Raw genomic sequence first — 25,465 nt, 5'->3', positions numbered from 1 at the left:
AACCCAGAATTATTCCTCTTGTGGTTTAGTACTTATTTTTCTGTTTACATAAATAATTTTTCAATGTAGTCATTAAATTTATTGTACACCCTGTTCCACAGTGAGAAAATTAATCCCATGCAGCAGGCAGGGGAATCAATGAATAAACGAAAGAACAAAATAGCCCTGTAAAAAGATGTAAAATCTCCCAAATATTTTTTTCAAGTCATTCTTTATTTTTTATTTAATAATTTGTTAGCTGCCAAAGAAGTTCAGGCTTGACTACACCAAATTGCCTTTTTAGTCAACCTTTCAAAGATTCTGTAGAATCATTGTATAGATGTTAGTATTGAATATTTTTAGCTCAATGTATTAATTAGCACTAAGCATTTTCAGGGATCTCTAGGAATAATTTCTGCCCAAACTGGGGAAAGAGCTCTGATCTCAGAGATCCTGTGCTCCTGCAGCAGGGAAGGAGATGACAGCACAGGTGGCTGTATATTATTTTGTTGCTTTAAACTTGGGGTTATTTTTTTGTTGGATCTGTGGCTGTTTGTATCACTTTTCATGGCTGTGCAGATCTAGCCTGCCTTAGGGCAGTGATTTTCTGGGCTTCAGAGAACTCTTGTGTAAGTGGAAAAAGAGGATAAATAAACACACTGGTTAGCCAGCCAAGATAAATTATAGGTCTGCTCTTGCATAACATCTTGGTTTCTGTATTTATAAACATAAAGAACCATCTCAAATTGCTTTAGATTACCCAGAGGAAGAAGAGCAATTTCTCTGGGGAGAGGTAAATACTTAAAGAGAAAAATATCCTTTTCTTACCATTATCTAGATCATAGCTTCCAGTGGGAACTCTAAGTAAAAAATTGCAGGTGTTTATACTCTAAAGAGTTCTGTACATTAAATGCTTTGATAAGGATGTGACAACAGTCATTAGGATCCTTGTTCCTGTCAGAACTTGGGATGAAGTTTTCAAAAGTAGTCAGCCTCCTTGTTGTGCTCTATTTGAGTGCAAATTAGGATAAAAGCTGAATATCCAGATACATCTGAATGCATAAAAAGGAGTTGGCAGCTCTCAAACTCTTCCAGCAGATTTTGTCTGTGTGTTTAGCAACCCTCAGCAGGTTCTGTCCATCTATGTCTCAATAAGCAATTTTTAATATGAACAAAGGGTTGAATGACAAACTGCCTCTTGTTGTGAACATCAATTTGATGTCCTCAGTTCTCATCCTGAAGAGACTGTGCACAAACAATCCCATTCTCTTTGGAATTCCTGATTTTGCCTCCTTTTCTTGCATCCTTTTTTTGTTATATCTGCCTGAGCATCTCTGCCCCAGGGTGACAATTCCAAGCCATTCTAGACCTCAGCTGATCTTTCTTTTTTCTCTCCTCTTTGACCTTTTACATTTCTCCTATTAATAGGGAGGTGCAGCAAGAAGCAGACTTTTCTCTGAGACTAACAAATGGGCATCTTTTTCTGGAGGATCTTTCTCCTTCTGCTCAATCTTAGAGGCTCCTGCTACATTTTATGCTGTCAGATACTTGTCAGGCTCATGTTTGCACCTCCCTGCTAATTACTGAATAATAATTTATCTACATATTAACTACCACAGTCTTCTTGTCTGATTTCAATGGCTTTATTGCCACTTCTGTTTTATGGATGACTCTTCATTAGGATCTGGATAGAGACATCACTGTAGGGCACTTTGTAGTGCTGTATTTCCAAAAATAAAACGGAACCATTTCAAATGGTGTTGGGACTTGAAGGTGTGTGTGAAAATCTATGGAAAAGCAGAATGCCATTTTAAAAATGCAAAGTGTTTTTGGTACTTCAGCAAAGTGTTTATCACATTTCAGGTGTGGGTAGGAGGTACATGTATAGGGTGTTGTCTTCTCAGCTCCTGAAAACTGGTTATAGATCCATGTAACCTTTTAAATTCTGTTTCTTCCTCTAATTTCTGATGAAATATTTTATGAAAATATGTTTAAGATACGTGGAAATATGTTTAAATATGTTCTGTCTACTGTACAAGCCACTAAATTATTCAGCAAAAAAGGAGTTAAATGTATCCTGAGCTGGACAGTTTCATTAAGAAAAGAAAAAATTGAAATAGTTTTTAATAGAATTTATGAATGAGGCATTTATTTGTAAATTTTTGGAAAAGAAATGTTGATTTTGCTTTGTGTATTTTTTTTGGTCACATTCTTCCCTTTTCATTTTTGCTACTGGGGAAAAAAAATGAGAAGGGAGCAGAGGAAATTTGATATCACATAATTTTTTTAACTTTTTTTTTTAATGAAGAATTTGTGATTTTGTTAAAAGCAGCCTGCTTTTCGGTGAGGTGTTCCACTGAGCTTTTGTTTGCCTTTAATACAGAACTTAAAATTATTGCAGTCATCCTTTGAGTGCCCAGGCTGATCAGGCCCTGTGATTTTGGGAAGCTCGGGGGGGACTGAAGGACGTGCCTGGAGCTGTGTCTGATCCCAGCCCTCCGAGGAGCTGCAGTGTCACTTCTGGCACTCTCTTCACGTGGCTCTCAGCAATTGTCCCTGCTTTATTCCTGATCATGCTCACAGGAGCCCAGGGAATGCTGGAGCCGTGGGGCAGATCCTGGGTTTTAGCCACAATCAGCCCCTTTCACTGTGCCCGACTTTGAAATGCCAGGCATTGTTGAATTGTACAATTTGTGCTTCTGAAGTGTGCAAATGTGCTTCTTTCTGTCTCCTTCTCATCTTTATGTCCTTTAGGACTTGCTTTTAAAAGAGTGGTCAGGTTAAGGTAAGGTTCTGGCACTGAAATCACTCATTTTGAGGTGCTCAGTTCGAAATTAACTAATTAGGACCACTGATTCTTCACTGTGGAAAGTTTTTATGGAAATAATGTTACTTTTGGCTAAACTTTGGATAAAGGTATCCCTGGTCTAGAATGATCAGATTTTGGGTATGTCCACAGCAATAAATGTATTTTCATTTACCAGAAAAGCAAGGAGAGGATGTCCTCAGCTTCTTGTATCTTCTGCTGATCTTGAATAGGTGAATTTTGAAGGGAATTGGAGCTATGAGAAGCAGAAATTTGGTAATATCATAGAACAATGGAATGGTTTGGGTTGGATCATCTCCTTCCAACCCCCTGCCATGGCCCAGGGCACTTTCTACTATCCCAGGTTCCTCCAAGGCCCATCCAACCTGGCCTTGAATGCTTCCAGGGATCGGACAGAACATATTTAAACATATTTCCACATATTTTAAACGTATTTCCATAAAATATTTAATCAGAAGTTAGAGGAAGAAACGGAATTTCATGGAGCAGGCTTGCTGCCAGGCTGTTTCCAGCTCAGCATACATTTAATCCTTTTTATTGCTGAACAATTTAGTGGATTGTGTAGTAAGCAGGCAGATGCTGGGCTTTTGGAGCACTTCTTTGACACGAAACTCTCCTTTTTCTGTTGTGATCTGGGTAAGAACCCAGTTTCCACAATTAATAAATGAGTGACCAGGTACTAGGCACAAGCAAAGGACTGACCCCGGTGTTCACAGGGGTCTTAGGATGAGGGAAAAGACGAGGATCTGACTCCATGTTTCAGAAGGCTGGTTTATTATTTTTATGATATATATTACATTAAAACTATACTAAAAGAATGGAAGAAAGGATTTCATCAGAAGGCTGGTTAAGAATAGAAAAAGAAGGAATGATAACAAAGGTTTGTGGCTCTCTCTCCGAGCCAGCTGATTGTGATTCACCATTAATTAGAAACAACCACATGAGACCAATCCCAGATGCACCTGTTGCATTCCACAGCAGCAGATAACCATTGTTTACATTTTGTTCCTGAGGCTTCTCAGGAGGAAACATACTAAGGAAAGGATTTTCCATAAAAGATGTCTGCAACAGATCCCCCTTCCTTGAGACACACTGCCCAATGTTACGTGGGTTGACTGCTGCTCACACTCCCTGTCCTGGGAGATTTAAACCCTTTTTGCAGGAGTGTAAACCCCATAAGGAAGCAAACATGAGGGATGAAGTGAGAGAGCTAAAATCACCTTGAATCATGGTGCTCCACTGCAGTCACAGCTGGCTTTGTTCTTAGGGTAATGGAGCTGCTTGCAGGGGTTGGGCTGTAATGAAGTTTTGTGCTGCAGACAAGGGAATGTGATGTAATCAGATTGATGGAACAAAATCAGATATTCGAGGGAGAGGCAATTAATCCTTTGCTTAAAGACATTCAGATCAGCAAGACTTCTCCTGTTAAGGACATAAATAAGTCTTTAATGTGGACTTCATGATAGGTAACTCCTGCAGAGGCATCTATCAACTGTGTGTAATGGTAATTTGCAGCTCCCTGAGGAGTTTGAGACAACAGCTGACAATTTCTCAAGTTTTTTTTTGCTGCTGGCATTCACAGCAGGGTTAGCCTCTTGCTCAAGAAGTGAGCCTGGTCCTTTAGAATATTGTGATCACTCTAATTTTCTACTGTTCTGAAGATAAAAAGTTGGCTCTAAGAAATGATACAATGGAAAACTCCAAGCTTTTGAAAAATTCTACATCAAGCTTCAGGTCCAACTGTGCAAATAAGAAAAGGGCTGGACTGCCATTAGAGTTGCTTAATCAGAATAAGAACAGTGCTCATTAGGACCTCATTCAGAATACTCGTGCTTTGAGACAGATCTTAAAAAATAATTGCTTGACAAATAAGTTTCTTGTAATACGTTTCCCTATTGAAAGCTGTGTGAGCAGTTTTATTCTTTTTGTGGAAGTTGTCTACTACTTTTTCTTAGTTTCACTGAGCTTGGAATTACCAATTTAACCAATCATTATAAAGCTTTTGTAGCTAAAGGAGTAAAAATCAATGTTTTGAAGACCAAACTGCCCCCATTTGGCTCGGTCTGGTGGGTGCTCAGCCCATCTTGATCCCTCCAAGGTTCTCTGTGTCCAGGGAAAAGTCAATTTGGCACAGTCCACCCAATCATACAGCTCTTATTGTCTCTTAGGCAGCCTGGGTGAATTTAAGATTTCCTAGTTTACTTAAGATCTCTTAATTTTCTTCCTTGACCTTTCTGTGCCAGCACCTTGGATGGGTTGGTTATTAGTCAAGAAGTAGTGGATTCCCTTGTAAGCAGCCTCAATAGTAAAATACAAAAAGAAAAAAGGCAAAATGACATTTCTTTTCATTTTTAATGTTTTGCCATTTTCATTGGACACATCAGAGAAAGCAGCAGGCAGGCTGTTTTGGCTTTAAATTTTGGAAATAGAAGTAGTAGATAATTCAGATTCAAACAGATGTAGATCAGCATAAAAGATGCTGTTTTGGGAGAGCCAGTGTCATTAGCTAATCAAGAAACCTCACATTTCTGTCGAACCGCTTTTTTTTGGCTGGATCTCTTGAGGCTGCCAGCAGCAATCACTTTGTTAACCAGAAAACAAAGTGGTAATTGAGAATTCACTTAAAAATGCAACTTTCTGAATAAATCCAGGTCTAGAACAAAAAATTATGCAGGCCTAATGGATTATGTTAAAAAGGAAGACCTAGAGGGTGAGATTAATCACAGTGAAAAGTGCTGAAGGAGTTTCATTGAATGTTTTAAGGAATGAAGAATGTGAATTTAGGAAAAAAACCCCACAAACCAAAACGAAAATAAACCTAAAACTGGAGCAGAAACCTGAAAGCTTTAAAATGGAAAGAAATGGAGCGAAGTCCTGTCTTGGGGCTGATGCTGAGACCCATAAATCTGGAATTGCTTGTGATGCTGAGAAGAGGCAAAGGAGGAAACCAAATCCCACAACAGCACCCACAGCTGTTTCTGCTGTGTTTGTGCCCTTCAGAAATCAGTGTCAGTGATTAAACATACAGGTATTTAACCCAGAGCAAAATCACAACATGAGGTTCCTGCAGTGCCTCTGCCCTCAGGAGCGTTTCTGCCAAGGTTTCCTTTGCTTGGAGTTGTCTTTGAAGCTGAATCTTTTCATGTGGAGTCTTTAAGCCTTGTTTTGTCTGGTGTTTATCTTTTGGAAAAGAGAAGTCACATCTGCTGTGGGGGTAATCAGGCTTTGCAGCCTTCCCCAGCAGCTGGGTGGGACAATGTGCAGGACAGGGTGGGGACACTGGTGACACTGCCTGGGCACCCCTGTGTGGTGTGAGCACCTGGCAGCCAGGCTGAGCTTCTGAGAGAAAAATTGTATTTCCAGTTTTCTAAGGGGGAAAGAGAAACTTACAAATATAATCAGGGGTAGAGACACATCTGCTGACTTTGTGCTGTCCTAAAGCAGCAGGTTAGTGTTTTATATTGTTATGAAGGTGGGAAAATTCTCCTAATCTTTACATTATCTAATTTTTTGTTTTATTTTTAACAGTTAATTCTAATTTAGGTCCCTAGTTTAGTTTTCTAGGACATACACAAGACTGCCTGTACCTGTTCTGTTTTAGGAGGTGAAACCCTTGTGCTTTCCACACTGTATTAGAGCAGGATTGTGTGGATGTTATCCATTTCCCCAAGATTCAGTCCTAAGGTGGCATTTAGTGTCACAGACATCTTTTTATGAAAATCCTTTTCTTAATATTTTTTCCTCCCGAGAAGCTGAGAGGCCTCAGGGACAAAATGCAAAGAATGATTATCTGCTGCTGTGGAATGCAACAGGTGCATCTGTGATTGGTCTCATGTGGTTCTTTCTAATTAATGGCCATTCACAGCCAGCTGGCTTAGACACAGTGTCTGAGCCACAAACCTTTGTTATCATTCTTTTTCTATTCTTAGCTTAGCTAGCCTTCTGAGATGAAATCTATTCTTTTAGTATAGTTTTAATATAATATATATCATGAAATAATAAACCAGCCTTCTGAAACATGGAGTCAGATCCTCGTCTCTTCCCTCATCTGAAAACCCCTGTGAACACTGTCACAATTTAGCTCCATTTTCCACCTGAAATTTTAATGGAATACTCTAAATGGATTCTCCTTATCCTTTGGGCCCATCTGTGTGCTGGCTGGAGGGTCAATATTGCAGGGTTGGATCAGTTGATTCCAAAGCTCAGCCACACTGCAGGGTCATTTTGCTTCCCTTCCTTCAGATGTCTGGCTTGAGCCACACATTGTGCCCCAGAGACCCCCTGGTTCCTGAGAACCTCCTAAAGTTTCACATTCCAAAACAGGAAAGGATAACCATTCCAAAAGAGGGAAGGATAACCCATCCATTTATAGCTGTGATCTTGGCAGAGTCCCCAAGAAGTACATTCCCTTGCCACACTCTGAAATTCAGAATGCTGAGTAACTCATCCCATTTTCAGAGCAGATTTTAATTCTGTTCATTAATTTGTAAAGCAATTACATACTCATGTAAAGTCGGCATGCTTCAAAGACACAACTGAAAAACCAAAAGGATTGAAAAATAGCTACAAGGCACAAGTATGTTAAATCTCCAGTTTTTAAAACAAACCTTACAAATGCATAAATGTTCTGTTAAATCATACAAATCATAAAAGAAAATACATATGTTAAACCCATCATCCTTGTTTCTTTTCAGGATTTACATAAGTAAATTAAATTATTATTTTCACAAAATGAAAGTGGCCTTTTTTATATAGATTAGTGGACTCAATTCTTTGTTCACGCTGCATTTGCTGTTCTCAATCTGTCAATGGCAGCCTTATTACACCTGATTTATCTGTGACATTGCTCTCTGCTGTGTAGGAGCTGAGCTGTGTGTTGAACGGGTCAATAGTGAATCGATCCTGATTAACTCTGAACATTTCTCTCATGGATCTGCTGCTACTTGAGGTGTCCTCAGGACAGGCTGGTGGCACTGGCAGGTAATCAGCCTCTTCACTTCCCTCTCTGTCCTGTATGGGATCAGAATATATGGAATATTTGCAGCAAATGGGAGGCATTTTAGTTCCTTTAAGCATTTTTTATTTCCTTTAAGCATTAACTGCATTTGCTGCTTGTAATCAGGATATGGCTTCCATTTAATTGTACTATTCATATATCTTTATATGTTAATTATCAGTAAAAATCATAAAATTATTTAGGTTGGAAAAGACCTCTAAGAACACGGAGTCCAACCTTTAACTGATCAGCACCTTGTCAACTCAGATTAGGATTTGATCTGTGGTGTGTCCATGGGAGCACTTTCATGGCCTTTGACAAAATTATCCATATGAATAAAAAACCAGAATATCTAACATGTGTGGAACTGAGGTCTGCCCTTCACATTCTCAAAGGGATTTCTTATTTGTTGAAATTCTGGCTTTGCTGGAATTGAAAATAGAGAAAATAAGTTGCACAAACATTATGAAGCCATTTCTTCAGTCTTACCAGTGTAAAAGCTTATTTATGAAATTGTATCATCTACTTTAGGCAAAATTAGAATAAAGCACTGCTGTTTTCTAGATGTGGCAAGCTTGGCCCTTTGCAAGCTGGCGTGCAGAAGGCATTTTGTGCTTCAGTAATTTAAATTCATTTTTTCATTTAGGAAAATTACCAGATAATTATGTTTAGTGCATTGCAGATGTATAAAACCAGCTTGTTGCAGGGGCAGCCAGGCTGTGTTGCAGGCAGCTCTGGCTGCTGGAGTTTGCAATTTGCAGTTATCACTGCACCGGGGCGTGAGGGAGCAGCTCTGATGGGCACCCTTAAATTCAGTGTATATGTGGTGTATGGGTGGGGTGTTAATATGGCTGAAGCAGATTTTCCTGCTCTGGTTTTGCCTTTGCAGCTTGGGAAGCAAATGTGGCTCTGGCCTGGAAGCTACATGGCACCAAAGATGCACTTGTTTACTGCATGTAGATTTAACCTCAGGTTCCCCCCACAGTGTCTGGTTTCCTGCAGGTGAATTGTTGGCAAATTTTATGAATATTCATCTCCTTTGGGAGCCTACATGGTGGGGATGTGAAGGTTCAGCTTGCAGCTCAATTTTTATCACCTGGGGGAAGCTTTTGCCTGTGCCCCTGATCCAAGCTGCTGTCTTCTCTCAGGAAGGTCAAAATGGAATTCTTGAACAAGTGACATTTCCTGTCTTTTTCTACAAACCTTGTGGCAGATGTTAAAGGCACTGCTCTGGGAGGTGAACACCCTTAGGAATTCAAACTCAAGCTTTTCTCCTGACTCTTCCTGAGGGCTCAGAGAAATACTTGCCTCTCTTCCTTGCCAGTAATCCTGGTTCTGGCAAAGGCTCCAAAGGTGACGTAGAAATCACAACAGCTTTGTCTGTTACCTGAAGAGAAATAGAAATAAGTCAACTACATGCATAGTTGTAGATGAAAGTGAGTGGTTTGTGATGATTTTTAGGTGATTCAGAGCCCTTTGCAGTAATCAAGTAGGAGATGCAGGTGGAGCAAGCAGAGTTCAGCTCAAGCTCTTCCAGTACTCAGGTCATGGACTTCTCACTTTCTCATCCCAGCTGGTCTCATGGACAAAGCTCTTTTGACCCAGGACAGCTGGTTTTGGTTTTTTTGGTGTTTTTTGATTTATCCTAATTTTCTATTACCAAAATTTTTGAGGGAAACTGACTTTTAAACCCCACTACAGAGTGGGGGATTAGTTGTTTTTCCGTTTCCACCATCCCTCCTTTACTATAATGGCCATCATTTAAAAAAAAGTTAACAATTGAAAAGTTTGACGTTGGGGATTGCTGTTGCTATTAAGGACTGTTTCAAAGTAGAAACTGAACTCTTGATCCTCACAGATGACAGGAAAGCACCATGAAAAGCTGCACTCCTGATATGTGGATATGAAGATTGGTACAATACTTCCATAATGCCAAATCAGTGCAAAGATTTGAAAGGATTGGAATTTTAATTATTGATGGAAAATGACTTAATGTGCCATTGATTCAAATTCCTTTGCTGGTTTTGGCACTGACATGGTAATTTTAGTTTCATAGCATTCAAAGCAATTATTTTTGTGTTGGATATTTCTTGAAAGGTAATTTTCACCCAATTTGCTTTTTATAGCAAAAGGTTATTTTAAAATGTAACTATTGATAAATGGGTCTGACAACACAACACACTGCCCGATTTTTTTTCTCCTGAAATTCCAGTTTCAATGGATTTAGGATTTATGTATTCTCAAGGCACATCTTTGATTAAATAAAATTAAATACTTGACTTCTTAAAGGTCAACAGGTTTGTAAAAATATTTGGAATGCTAAAGAATTGGACTAAGAAACAGTTTTACTTTATTGATGCAAAAAGTGTAGTCATGGGGACTGAATCAGTAAATAACCAAAATACAGGAATCAAGCTGAGAATGTGAATTTAAACACAAATTAATTTGTATCTGTTTCATGCAGCACCTGTAGAATTCTTTCCACAAAAAAAAGTGAGTGGGGTTTGAATCCATTTTAAGTATAGAGTTAGACATATATAAATAGCTTAAATTTGAGAAATCTCTCCTATCCCAAAGTGCTACATTTGGTGTATAAGGCTGTACATAGAATAATGTGATTAAGTTGTTATAATCTCTGAGAAATAGTGTTTAATAGATTACAATCAGATTTTCAAGGAGACAGTTGAAATGTGAGAAATTCCAGGCTTACAATTAATCTGTATTTCTTTGTTGAAAAAATACAAGGAGGAGGAGTGCTCAAATTGCCCTCAATTTGTTCTCTAATTTAGGCTGCACCTTTTCTTTGCAGATATATCTGGAGCATGGTGCAGTATGGTTCCAGCGTGTGTGCATAAAAAAATTGTTTATACAGAAAATAGAATTAGACTATCACTTGTCAAGAGCATCAGGTGCCATACAGGTAGTAGGTGAAATCTTACCTTCATCTGTAAATTAATTTGGTACACACAGAGCAATTGAATCTGAAAGTACAATGTACAGAAAATGTAACTCTGATGTCAGTGCAGGCAACACCAAGTTAGTCATAAATAATGATTTTTTTCATCAGCATTGGCTTTTTTTGCATAGGAAGACTTGCATCTTTGTTTGCTATTTGTTGATGTTATTCCATATTCTTCTGTGTCTGGTTGGATCATCTGAAATTTTGGCCAGTTTGCGCAGATTTAGCCTTTGGGGTACAAATTTGCTCATGAGATTGTTTTCCTGAAGGAATTTCTGTGATAAAGTTTTTTAAATTTAGATTTTTAAATATGTAATGGATCAATTAATTCACTTGATGCCATGGTTTGGGATTGGCTCTTTCTCCTGGTGCTCACCTGGGAGGATCCTGTGATGTGCAGTGCTGATTTTTGATTTTGCCAAACATTACCTGCTGATGTGCAGCTGTGGGGGCTTCCAAAAAAACCACCCCAGCCCTTGTGAGAGATTTCTGTCACCTGAAACCATCAGGATCCTCAAACCCTTGGCACAATCCATGACATTTTAAAAAGTGGGACTTGAGGCTTTCCCCCTCTGAGTGCACTTGCCTGGGCAGGGTGGGTGTGGAGTGAAGGAGGTTGGGCTGTGTCCTTCAAAACTCTGGGAAAACTTGACAGATTTCAATTTTCCTGTTTCCAAAAGTGAAAACTTTGGAGCCCAGTGCAATATTGCATGTGGATGATTTTATGTTCAGCATTATGGGGCTGCAAGCCATGGCGATGTGGAAATGCTGCAATAGACAGATGTAGATGATTATTTAAAATGCTTTTGTAATTAAGTTGCCCAATTCCATTAGCTTATAAGTGTCTACTACTCAGCATAACTAATAGGAATTTTATGGGGAATCAATTAGGGTGGGAAAGCAGATTCTCTGGCTCTTATGATCTGGAAAGATAAGAATTCAGGAACAGAAATAAAGTTTCTCATTTCTCTCAAAATTCAAACAAATTATACATCTGGCTTAGGGAGCAGTTACGAATTGTGGCTTTTATAGAAAAGCTGTTTGGCAAAAAACCTCATACTAAACCCAAAAACCTAAATCAATGAAAGTACCTATTAAATAGCTTGGGTAACATGACCAAAAGAAATGAAATTCATAATTAGAGTATTGGCAGGCTTGTAATAATGGCTGGGAACAAGCAAATTGTTAGTGGAAATCTTCTTAGAGCTGGGATTAGAGTAATGGAGGCCTTGAATTAGACTGATTGGGTACTTAGGGTAGAGAGGCAAGCTCCTAAATACGCTCAGAAGAACAGGGTGTAGTTATGTGGAATTACATAATTGCACTTTCATTGCTAAGCTGGTTTTTTGAAGTGTGGGAGAGAAATGTAAGAGGATTTATGACTGTGAATGAGGAAGTGGGATCCTGTCAGAGCCAAGGCTTTGTGTGGAAATTGGGAAGAGCTGCCCATCCAGAGCCCTCATTCCAGCAGGAAAAGCATTCTGTGTGAAATGGGTCATTCCTTTGTCAGCCCAAATGAATTCTGTGGAAGGTTACCAAGGCAGAGAATTCAAGCACAAATTAATGATTTCTGAGGATCTGAGCAGCCTCTTTGAACTCAGACACTAGACAAAAGAGATTATTTTGAAATTCATTAATTTTACTTCCACTGGGACTAGCTTTTCTCAGCATCAGTGAATATTGTACAGACAGGATCTCCATATCACAACTTTCCCTGTTTTATTTGTTGTAGTGGTTATTTCCTTTCATCTGAGATGTGCTGTGCAAGAAGTTTTTTTTTCTTTGATTTTGCACTGTAAATACCCATAATGTTGATTTGCCAAGTTCTGACTTGCTGTGATGCAAAATGAACAAAAAATAGAAGATATTGCATTGAAATAATTTATCTGCTGATGCCACAAGTTAAACTTTCATGATCTGACATTGACTATGGCTGGTGATATTGCCTGATGGGTTAGTATTACTAAATGTTACTTCTACTACAAAAAGTAGTTTGCTATTTATTCCTGACAAAGCCAAAAGAAATAATTGAATCTCCTAGTCTTTGTTTTAGGCTCCTAGAGCATCAGGTGTCAAATGGACTATTTTTTTTATTATTATTACATGTTTGCTCAGTAGGTTTTTTGAGTGGTGGCTCCATCAGGGCTGCCCAGGCCATTCCCTGCAGAGCTTCTTAACCAGGATGTCCCAGCCTGGGCTGTGATTCTGATACCCCAGGTTTTTGATTTTCTATTTTTCCCATTCTGTGCTGCTTTAGTGTGTGGGTCTGGGTTCACATCAAGGATGGTGAGCTCTGTGCACAGAGCAGGGAGACAAAACAATTCCTGCTCCAGCTGGGCACCAAGGACAAATGACCCAAATCTCAGCCCAGGAGCACAAACACCGTGGGCTGGAGAGAGAAAAACAAGCAGGGTGGGACTGCCTGGGCTCAAGCTGGAATGGGACAATGAACTGCAAGGTGCAAATGGAGCAGAACTGATCCCAGGGACAGAGCCCGTGCCCGGCCGTGCATTTTGGGGCCATTTTGGTTCATCTTGGGTGCAGCCCTGGCTGGGCTCTGGTGCTGCCCAAGGTGTGTCCATGGAGGAGATGCTTTGAATAAATCCCTGCTTGATTCTTTAGCTCTGTCCAGCTTCTGTTATGGGTCAGCTTTCTCAAGGCATCAATTCCTTCCCAGCTGCAATGGGGACATTGGGCACAACAAAAGAACACAGACCCCAATGTGAAATACATTTTATCCACAAAAAGCTCTGTTTCAGCTCCTCTGTTCAATTCCATGGCAATGCTCAGCCCAAACATGTCTGAGTTTTCACATTTACCCCATCAAAGGCCATTTTTGGTGTGCTTTTCTCTGTTCTCTGTTTTCCATTTCACACAGGAGCACCTGGCACTGTCTGGTCCCCAGGACTCCCAGTAAGAAATGTGATTGCTTGCTGCTTTCTCCCAGGCAAAAATATCAAAAATATTATTGCTTTCCCCCCCTCTACTTGCCTGCCCTTTAAAGTTTCCAGGTTGCTATCAATTTCTGTATTCCCTGTTCCATGTTTTCTGGCAACTCCTACTATTAATTTAGTGTTTGTTCTAAGGAGGACCCCACTATTATTTTATCCCAAACATCCCCTTTTCCAAAAGATGTATTTTTCTACCTTGCCTGAATTATTTTGTGATGCAGCACATAAGAATTTTGTTCTGAAGCTGGGAGGAAAGCTGAAGTGGTTTTGATGCAGCATGGAGGAGCCAAGCTTTGGATGGGATTTTCTTTGAGAAAGCAGAGACAGTACTGACAAGAAGAATTTATATTCCTTTAAGTTCACATTGAATTTCTGCACTTAGCATCGGACATAAAAATATTGAGCTGTCCAGCAGCAGATTTTCAGAGGTTTCTCTTTCCAAGCCTTGGAGAGGAACAGCTGTGACCTAAAGGCTGTAGGACTGTGGATGTCCAGCAGGGCAGCTGGTCTGGGACAGAAACAATTCCCCTGTCTCTGAATCTTTTGACCTCCCTTAGGCAGAGAAATGCAAGTCAGCAGCTTGAGATTAAAGTTTTAATTAATTACTGCAGGGTAATTAATAAGCAAAGACTTCTACCTGTGCCATATGTCTCTTTTGTGCACCTGCAGAGCGTGGGCAGGGCACAAACTGAAGTCAGCAGGACATTTTCAGTGCAGGTAATTAATTTTAAGGATTAATCCTTTTGCTTTTATATCTTTTATTTCATTTTCTTTGGTTGGTTGGTTGCTTGTGGCTTTGTTTTTTTTTTGAGATTTCCTGTTTTGGAATAAAGAGATAGAAGGTTTTTTCAAAACACATGAAACATTTAGTGGGAACTCACAAGCTAATTATTTTCTATTTCCATTTTCTTGGGAGCAGTATAGGGACAGTACAGCAGACCTGGCTGTGTAGGGAAAACCCTAAAAATGCAGGAAATTACCTACCTTGTGAGATTCCTGAGAGTGCCAAAGGTTGGATGGGGCTTGGAGCAACTTGGTTTGGTTGAAGACCAAAGACTTTAAAGATTTCTTCAAATCCAAAATATTCTCTGATTCTATGGGCACCTAATCACTCATTTCATTAAGTGTTGTTAAAATTGGGTGAGAAAATATCCAAATATTGAAAAATTAGAGCAGATCCCTTTTCCCTGAATGCTTTATGTGGGAATGAACATACATGAGCAAGAGGAGGGTTGAAGGAGGAGGTGCAGGATGGGCTGAGGGTGGAGAGGAGGAATTGTCCTGGCAGAGCTGTGAACAGGATAATCATTACTGCTCACTGATTCAATGTCCTGGACTTGTGTTTGGTGCATGTTTACAAGGCACTGTGGAGGTGAAAGCTCTTCTGGAGGTGATGAGTTTTGTGATTAATTGCAGAGCTCGTTGGTGCTCCTGGTTCCCTTTAGGAACGCAGGGTGGCTGCTGCTGTAGCAATGAGGGTGATGAACTGTGTCAGAGCCAATTACTGCCTGAGAAGGGCTGGGAAAAGGCAAGTGGGAATTGCTAATCCATCACAGGATTGCTATTGGTTTAGTTTATTTATCAAGCAGGAAATTCTAGAATTCATGAAGCAGATAATTCAGTCTTCTAACAGGTTTAATTACCGTGATGTTACTTGTGTTAGGCTGAGTTACAACAACTGACCTCCATGTGTTGTTACTGTTTGGAGAAAATTGCTGCCTGGCCCTCTATTTGGCAGAAAAAAAGAAGAATTTAATATTCTTTTTTTCTCATCTCTTATCTATTTCATTGGAGGGAATATTCAGGATAAAAATCTGTAGGGTTGATATAGCAAGAGCCTCAGAGCAGTTGCAGTAGTGAGGTTAATGCACAGTATTTGGTGCTCTAAATACCGTTTTTGTGTTTCCAAACATGTGCCCAGCACCCAGAGATGAATCAACTCATTTTTGCAAAGTGAGACTCTAAAAGAGCAGATATGGAAAGCACTTAATGCAATTAATTGTGAGATGAATTAATGAATGGCACGATTGAGTGCTGTTTGAGCTGCAGGGTACTCATTAACATAAAGGCAGGCTGAGCTAATTAGAGTTCGTTTTAAATGTTAAAACTGTGTTTTTCTCTTCCTCTCGAACTACAAAAAGTGTCTCAGTTCAGCAGGTGAAGGAAGGTGATCCCCAGCTGGGCATGTAGAAAGGACAAACCAGGCTGCACCATGAAAGGCTCTGGATCCACCTTGGTTTTAATTAGGCTGGCACTGAACCAGGGTGTGCTTACCTGAGAGAAGCTCTGCAAGTGACATTGCTCTGTATTTTCCCTGCAAAACCAGCATTCACTTTATTACAATCAGATAAAGAGTGAAAAGACACCACTTTGCAACTTAAAAAATTCTAAATCATTTAAGCGCTACCTTTGACTTTAAAACCTATTCTAAAAAATGTAATTTTCTTTTAAAAAATGTAATTTCTTTAAAAAGATATAATTAGAATGAATTCCATCTTGAATGTGTGAGAAGATGAGGCAAAGAAGATTTGACTTTCTGATTATTTAATGTTCTACAAGGAGTGCATCCAGAAACAAAATAAAAAATACAAAGTGTGGCACTGAACTTCATTCCATGAGTGAATCTCACAGTGTAACTTCAAACAGAAAGTTACTGAAATTTAATTCAATAAAGCCTCCATTTAAACATGTCAAAAATAATATTTAGAAGAGTTTTGCTGAAGTTGTGCCCATTCCTGAATTAAGTCCCTTGTCAGTGAAATATTGCTGAGAATATAAATATGTTTCTGGCATATTTTAATCACTTCTTTCAAAATTAATGATTGTTCCTACCACAGATTTCATGGTTTGCTTGGGTTTTTGTAGCAATCATCTCCTTCTCCATTGGGCAGAAGCAATTTATTCAACTGAGCAATCCATGGGAGTGACACCAATAAATTGTCCTGTAGAAAAAAAAAGTGGAAATACTTAATTTCCCTTTTTTTGCTCTCAGTGTTTCTTTTGGTTTTGACATTTATTTTGAGATGTTGAGTGAGCTCAGTGCTAAACCAGAGCAGAGTCTGGGGGAGGTGGGACCTGCATACAGAGAAAAAGGATGGACAGGACATGGCTGGAGTGAAACCTTGCAGGACAGCATGGAAAAAGGGGTGAAAGAGGTTTTATAACAATGCAATTACTGATATCTGGCAATTTCAAGCAGAAGGGTGCTTTTTTTTTTTTTTTTAACTTGGGGTTGACCAAACCTGGTTTTGGCACTGGAAAATTTGAGTATTACAATTTTTCAAAATCTGTTAATTGCAATAAATACAAGTGCAATTTCCTTAAAGAATTTTAGAAACAGATTGTTGTTCTTTCTTCAGCAAACAGAGCATTGAGCATGACTCTGAGTAATTTTGCTTGTTTCCTAATTCCTCACACCACCTTTTAATTCTTGAACTTCCTACTGTTTTGTCATGTTTAATGCACATTATTTATTTTCAGAAGTGGTTTGAAGCTGCTTGCAGGGTTGGTTGTGATGTTATATATATTTTCTGGGTTAGCTCATGCTTTTTCCCATGATGAAAGGTGCAGGTAGGCTTCCTTCAAGATTTGAAAGAAACAAATCTTGTTTTGTCAGCTGGTCCTTATCAGCAGCTTCTTGCTGTCCCTGCAGTGCTGCCCTTGGCATGCTGCTGGGAGACAGAAAAATCACTTCTCTTGCTATTATATTGTAATAGAATTGTGTATTTTGTAAAGGCACCTCCTAACCCGAAGATTTTGACATTCATTTAAGTCTTCCTGTGTTCACTTCAGACATGCACTCTTCTGGAGAAGTCAAAATGCCCCCAGAGATTAATAGCACATTATTCAGTTAAAGGAATGTGATCAATAGGGACACAGGAAGGCACAGTGTGAATATGTGGGTGAAAAACCACTTTATTGATCTGAAATAATGAGATTTTGGGACCTTTAGTGCTTGAGTCATGCCACTTGTTCTCAGCAGAGAATGCAGTCCTTGCCAAGACCAGTAAATTTAAACTTTTTAAGAGTGGTTATTTAATTTAAATTTATATAAATTTAAACCTTTAAACCTGGTTTAAGAGTGAGCAGGTTTTGTTACACCCTGGGCCCTGTGGGAAATGAGAGAATGAGCCTCAGCAGAAATCTGCAGTCTGGAGGAGCAGCACTGCTATAATGAGATGAATTTCCTTGCCTTTCTTTAGGTTTCATGGCATTATTTTCTGACTTGATGGTTCATATTCTATTTGTTATCTACCTGCATGTGATAAATGTGCTTAATCTCTTTTGAATTCCTACATTAAGCCTTACTGGCTTTATCACTTAAATTCATATTTGTTTGCTAGGGCAAGAGAATTGGTATTAACTATATAAATTGGTTTCTGGATTAGTGTTTTTGTTCTTTCCTAATAAAAAGTGTGAAATGGTATTTTTAGAGATCATTTGGCCTTCAGGGTTTTCTCTTCCTTCTTAGTGCTCTTTATTGCTTCAGCAGAACTTCTGCAGAGCCTCAATTTTGTTTTCAGTACCATAGTCCTACTCACTGAACTCCTATTTTGGACAAAATTGCATTAGCATTATTTCTTTAAGAGCTAGAAAACCAATAATTGCCTTTTAAGTTTTAATCAGGCTTCTCAATATGGCACATATTGCCAAATAATTTGACTTTAATTTTTTAAGATGCTGGACAAATCAATGAAGGTGAAAATTGACAAGTGAGTTTTTTTTAAAAAGCCTTCTAACAAAGTTTCTATGATAGAATTTTACTTTTTTTTTAATGAGGTATTGCATTATCTTTGCCTTCTCTTGCAGTCCTCATGGAGCAGAAAGGCAGTTTTGAGTCATGGCAGTTGTGTGGTGATGGAGATCCTTTCTGGGTAGCACAGAGCAGGAGGGATGAAGATGCAGGAGCAATTAATAAATCTTTTACCCTGGCAGAGTATTTGGACAACAAGGAAAGCCTCTCTGACTCCCTGCAGTTAAAACAGGGATGAAAATCTCAGATAAAGAAGGATGAAGCACAGCTGGGTTGGGGATGAGCTGGGCATTTTCCACTTCACCCTTTATTTCCAAATTGCCTCAGTTAAAATAGTGCAGTGCTGCAGGTGTTTTCTGCAAGTCTAGATCTTGACAGCAGAAAAGGCAGAGTGAGAAATATATAATATATACACTGAAATGCTTTAAAATTAATTAATGTAATCTTTCTTAAATTTCTCTCTTTCTTAAAATTCTTTCCTTTCTGTGTATCTTCTATAGCATGCCTAACTGATTAAGAAAAATCAATGTTGTCTTATGCTGGGCCTTTAGAAGGAGGAAGCTGTCCAGGAAGTTTTCCTTGTGTCTGTGAGTCAGGGAAATTTGACCTTCTAAGGTGATCAAGCAAAATACTGTTGTAACACAGAACAGGGCTCATTTCCTATGTAAAAAGCACTGGCAAGCTATTTTTTATTAGGGAAGGAGGCAGTGATTTCAGTTCACCCTCCCTACTACTCCTTATTAATCAGGTGCATGTCAAAGGATAATAATTAAGAGAACATATAGAGAATATTGATTTCTGTCAGGTTGCTGTAAGTTGGATAAAAATGGGAGATTTGACAGATGTTAAATACTACTTGATTTTGGTTTTTTTTCTTTGAGAAATCACTCCGGGCACATTTGGAAATTCCACTGCTTGTCATTACTGCAGAAAGGCCAAGAGGTGATTATCCAGTCCATTAGAAAATGCTACAATTCTTCCCTACAAGCATCACCAAAAGGAATGAAGATGCACATAATAATTTTATTTCAGTAAGTGGCCACCTGCGCATCTGACAAGAAATTGCCACATTTGCAGAGAGGCATTGCAGATCTGTGAAAGCTCTCCTGACACCCATCAGAAAAGAGAGAGATGCTAAAAAACGGATTTAGGAAGGAGTATAGGTCTGTAAAATACAGCAATTGTTGACAGTGGTCTACCACAGACAAATAAAAGTTGATGTTTGCAGTCATGCTTGAATAACACCCATTTCATGTAGTTGTTTTGTTCCTTACAGATGTGCTGTACAGTGGGTTTCTTATTGGGCTTGTGATTGAACTGCAGGTTGCAGTTCCTATATTTTCACTTGCATGGTGATTTTAGGATATTGCAGTACCATTCTGCCAAATAAGAAATCCCATAGACCACAAAATATAACCAAATAAATAAATTTTATATTAAACATCACACCCTGCACTTGTAGAATATCTAGAAGAATCTGGTCGGAAAGTTTTGAGTTCTGGCAGCTTGGATAAACTACAGCTCCTGTCTTAATAGCTTATATTTAAAGTCTTGGACTCTGTTCTTAAGGGTATTTTCCAACCAAAATGATTCTATGAGTTCAATGTTACCTGTAAAAATGAGCACATTTTTCAATGCCCTGTTCCTAAATTAAATTTACTTCTTGCTGTATTAACAGTTAATAAATCCCAGCCAAAAACCCCACATACTTCAATAAAGTTATATTGTGCATTTGAATTCAATAAAAATTGGTATATTTTTAAATATATATAGGGATGTATAGAAATATGTTTTATGGACATATATATAATTGTGTTGCATATCTGAAAATATATTAACGGTGCGTTGGTAATAAATTATTGGCTAATGCTTTATTTGGGCCTTAGTACAAAATCCAAGGGAATGAGAAGGTTTTGTAAAATTTTACCCACCTAGAGAGACCTTTTCACAGAACCTGATCCAGTGTCCACTGTATTGTGGAAAAACATCACCTCACTTTACGTGAGGTCTGGATAAATGAAATTTATCAGAAACAAACTGCCTGGATTTGTTCTTGCCTGGAGGACAAGAAGTTAGTGGGATTGGGGGAACAGGGAATGCCTCAAGTCCTTTCCCTGTGTGTCTCTGGATGTGACAAAATGTTTGCAGCTTTGCATCAGGAGCACTTTGCTGGAAGATCTTTTGTGCAGAGATGTAAAAATGAGACCTGAAGGGAGCAGGTTTTTTGCTCCCAAGCCTGATCCTGGTGATGTTCCATGCCTGCAGGTCTGGGAGCTGGTCATGCCCTGGTAATTTGGCAGAGCAGTGTTATAAAATTATAAAATTCTGCTCAGCCTGTGAAGCTGGAGCTGGCACTGGGAGCTGACTCCTCCGTGGGGCTGGGAGGAGCTGCTGATAAACAAAGAGACTGATTTAAACTGCTTTGGCATTTTCAAACATCCACGTTAAATCCTCCCAGATCTGCGTGCTTGTGGCTTTTATTGAGAGACAAGAACAGAATAACCTCTCTGGTATTGGCAGTGTTTCTCAGTCATCCCTAGGAATTCTGAGCTGTGATTTTGCCACTTCACTGATTTTTCTCTGGTACAACTGTGTTGTTAAACATTGCCTTATTCAAATTCCCTGTACTGTGCTGTAATTTTTCCTTAAAATTCAGTGATAGAATGTAAAAGATGGAAAACATTTTCATACCATATTTTTCAGGAAAGAAAGTTGGAACAAGTTAGTTGATTCTCCCTATAAAAAAAAGAGAAATATAGCAATATACTGATTGTGTGTTGTGCCTGGCAAATTTGGCAACAAAATGTGGTGGTGCTGTTTTGGCCAGACCAGAAGGATCTGTGAAAGCAAAAAAGCCATACGGACCTAACAGGAGATTTCAGAAAGGTCCCTGTGTCATATTTTTTGGTCATTTATTAGAATAGTTAATGCATGTCATTATTAAAAGAAGCTGTAGTACAAATTCCATGTGCCCCCCAGCCATCCAGTCCTGCTTTGGATTTGTTTTTTACTCAGAGAAATTGCCAGCTGAGATTTCAGTGTGAAGCTACTCAGGCACAATGGGAAAATTATTCTTGATTTCTGCGGGTGAAAGTGACCCAAATGTTCCACCCTGCAGTACAGTCATTAGTTTTTATAGCTGTCAGCACAGAACACAAGCAGGAATTGAGCTTTGAACATATTTGATGGAATCACACATGCTAAAAAGAGAAATGTGTGGGTTCAGCTCAGTTATGTTCCAAAACATAACCATGTGTTGCAGCTACTGACTAACTCGAGGGCACAATATTGTTTATACATTGGATTTGGCATTTTTACACTTTCACCACATCAGACTGAATTGGTTATATAAGAATCATAAAAAGAAATTCCATATACTTTGAGGGCAATCATATTAATAGCAAATATTTCCTTCATTCCCTGTGATTTTGGAATTGTAATTCGGCTGTGTGCATGGTGTTGACATGAAAACAAATAAGGTAATATAGAGAATTGTGGATTTGTTGCCATATATCCCAAATCATAGGGAATATTTGACTTTATATAATGCTTTCAGCTGAATACAAGTATCCATAAAAAAAAAATTTGGTTACTAGAATTCTGTTGTATTTTAAATGTGCTACAACACTTGTCACATAATAAAGATGAGTGAATTAGAGCATTTGTTTTATTTTGGTAGAAAAGCCAGAAAGGCTGTTGGAAATTCTTGAGTCAATCATGCAGACTATTGCTCATTCCCTTGTGATTTTTTACAAAAATGTATTCAACAGTTGGTGTACCTGTTTTGTCTTTTCTCTGCCATTGGAGGCCAATATAAACCCCTGGCTTGTGACATTTTTTTCTGGAATGTAACTGAATTTCAGCTTATTAGCTATTGTATTCAGGATGTCAGGTGCTGCAGTCAGCCTGATGACTGAAGCTGAATGCAGATAAAACAGATTGTGAATTTTGACCATAGAGAGCCTGTTTAATTTTCAAATATGCGAATTTTTGGCATGAATACCCTCGTGATAGCGCATTCCGTGATACCTACAGTGGACAACCCCAAAATGCTGAATTAAGCTTCAACAGATATTCCAAAACTCATCCCTTTTAAAGCCAGAACTCCTGACCTTGGAGCTGTGTGGGACCTGCCAGGTTTGTTTGGGATGCCAGAGCAGCCCAGCATGCAGACACGGCTCAACCCCAGCTCTTGGCCAGGCTCTCACCAGTCTGTGCAGGCCGCAAGGAACAAAAACCCCCAGCTGGCTGTGCCCGGCCTGCACACAACGCTCTGCTGTCCCCACTGATCACAAGGTTGCCTAAAAGTGATAATTTATTTAGAAGAAAGGCGTCCTCTGCCTCCTTGGGCAGATGACAGCAAGCAGAATGAGGCCTCTCAGCTGGGCTTCCCTGTGAAGAACATTTGTAGGAGGGCAAGTGTGAGATGCAGGCAGGGAGGTTTTGACCTTCTGGGGCTGGCACTGAGGCATTGCAGCTCTTTGATTTTGTAAAATATCAATTTCCAAGTGCTTGGAACATCTGCATGAGAGCTGTGGTGAAGTGATCTTGTTCTGAGGAGCAAAAGCTCATCTTGGCTCAAGGGGGGATCGCAGGGAGATGGAGTTTCCCTGTCACCCATGAGCAGGACTGATCCAGGGTAGAAACAGTGGAATATTACTGATGTGAAAATGTTGCCAAAAATGAAGATTTGTGGTGTTGTTCTGTGGCTGCTTTAGTAACAGGACATTTCTGCTCTTCTTTCCTTGCTTTTTTTCCCTGCTATTTTTCTGATAAATGTGCAAGTCTGTGATTGCATGCTGCCCATACAAACAATCCCATATTTCGCACAAACCCGCTTTCCTGGGCCATCCTGGTGATGAACACTCTATGGACCATGGACAACCTCAGCAGCTGCAATTTCCCGTTCCCTTTGCATCCCTGCAGTCTTAACAACTAAATTCAGCCTCAGTTGATCTTCACAACTCTATAAGCAATTAACTGGTCTTTAAAATCTCTTTTCAACCTCTTTTAAATCTCTGTAAAGCTCTTTCTCCACATCACACTGTTGACCATCACCTAAGGGTTTTCAGTGGTTGGAATAAAGGAACCACAATAATTATCTGTTCATTTTCCTTGCTACTTCCATGAGTGGGTCAAAAGGGGAAGGTTTTCCATGCCTGAGTCTGTGAGCAAAATTATAAGGATCTGAAAATAAATATATAAAAAATAAAAATAGATCTCTTTAATATATATATATACTTACATAAATAGACACACACACATATATATTGTGTCTATATATATGCGTGTGTATGTATATATATATAAAAGAGATCTATTTTATATATCTCTTTTATATAAATAGATTTGTTTTGCTACAAGTAAACAAAAGACTGATTTTGTCACTGAAACCCCTTTGTGGAAGGGAAGTGTCTGGGGAGAGAACCTGGAGGAAATTCTGTGTATAAGGCCAGACAGCTCACTCTACTTCTCCCAGCAATTAGTCAGCTTAGAAGCTCCTCATTTTTGACCATATGGCACAGAAAACAGCTTGAATGATGAAAAACCTGGGGCCAGCCTCATTCCACCAGGAGGTTCTGTTGTTTCGTGATGACTTTTGGCTTTTTGTGCAAAACTTCCCCTTGGTGACTAATGAGGTTCTTGCTGCTTCTGGTGTCACTGCTCTTTTTGTGGGTGTCAAAGCACCTCCTGCAAATGAAGTGCTTTTCTAATCATCCTTGCCATGTTATTTCTGTCTTCTCTGATTTTATTCTTAATTTTTATGACTTGGCATTAAGATAATTGGACTGTTGATAAGGGTCTGCTATTAAAAAAGAAGGGACTAAAATGAATCCTGTCAGATAACTGCATATAATAGGCAAATTGCTGCTGCATTTATTACCAATCTGGGCCTCCCTTTATTAGTTGGAGTCTTGAGTCGACAGAGGTGGCAGGAACCACTTTATTTTTCTTTAATTTTCTTTAATCCTGGAGGTTTTTGCTTGGGATTCTTTTCAAATCCATCCTTCTTCAGTTGTGTGTGAGGGTCTAACACACAACAAACTCAAGATTCTGAAAATCCTTGTTAGTCAGAAGAGATCTTGCAGAAATTGTTAATTTTGGGGATATCCAGGGATTATGGTGTAAATTGATGTCCTGGGACTCTAGGGTTTATTGCCTCATCCTTTGAAGCTGGGGCAGAGCTCACCATTCATTGCTTTGCCTTTTAATTGTGCTTTTAAATGTTTTTACACCTCCTGAATGCTTTGGGGGTTCTCAAACTGGGAAAAGCTCTCTGTTAGGAGAAAATTTGACTTTAATGCAATGAGCAGCAAGTGATTAGAAGCTGAAGGACCAGGCAGGAGGAGATCAGGTGCTGATGCTTTGTGATTGAGGGGAGCCTGGGGGAGCTGGGCTGGTTTCAAAGTGAGAGTGGAGAGATCTGGTGCTGGCAGCAAAGCTGAGACATCCGAAAGGTTCAGTCATGCACCACACTGTGGGTGTAGGAGCAGCTTGTTTCAACCAAAGGAAGGCTTTACTTGTCATCACAACCTGGGGCAGTGATCACACACCTCCAAATGTGATCATTTCTGTGAGATCTAGAGCAATAAAATATTTTTTATTTGAAAAAATACGCAAAATACAATATTTTTGTACTAAAAAATATGCAAAATACAATCAGCCATAAATACGAAATCCATAGAAGCAATAAAAATTTTAAATAAATTTATTTTAATATGAAAGCCATCATAGAAGCCATTGAAGAATGAAATCCTCCAGAAGTGAGGGAAAGGCTAAATCTGAGGCAAATAAAATTCCTCTCTAAACCCAAGAGTGATTCAGAAAAATCTAAACTATTTCAATTAGTGGACTAAGAGAAATGCACCAGCTGAACAGAAAAAATGTATTGAAATATATCTTAACCTTTATTTTGTCAGTTAGATAGTATGTGTTGATTGATACATGAGTATTTTATGAGTTTGCAGATAAATCAGAAAAAATATCTGCTCATTTGATT

The 25,465-nt window shown here is 39.0% G+C and overlaps 1 long non-coding RNA gene across 2 annotated transcripts in view; it reads left to right on the top strand.

Annotated features, from left to right (window-relative positions):
• The window catches only part of LOC132076342 (uncharacterized), a 45,281-nt gene extending 24,763 nt beyond the window's left edge, over positions 1 to 20,518 (top strand). The window contains exons 2-3 of one of the 2 annotated variants that reach the window (XR_009418889.1): positions 7,668 to 7,786; positions 19,347 to 20,518. This is a non-coding gene — a long non-coding RNA (uncharacterized LOC132076342). Of the gene's footprint in view, positions 1 to 7,667; positions 7,787 to 10,611; positions 10,711 to 19,346 lie in introns of those variants that run through there. The other variant, XR_009418890.1, reaches the window with a different exon arrangement.
• Positions 20,519 to 25,465: the final 4,947 nt, after the last annotated feature.

This window comes from Ammospiza nelsoni, chromosome 8, assembly GCF_027579445.1.
Source record: "Ammospiza nelsoni isolate bAmmNel1 chromosome 8, bAmmNel1.pri, whole genome shotgun sequence".
Lineage (NCBI taxonomy): Eukaryota > Metazoa > Chordata > Aves > Passeriformes > Passerellidae > Ammospiza > Ammospiza nelsoni.
This window is presented reverse-complemented; position numbering and strand designations above follow the sequence as displayed.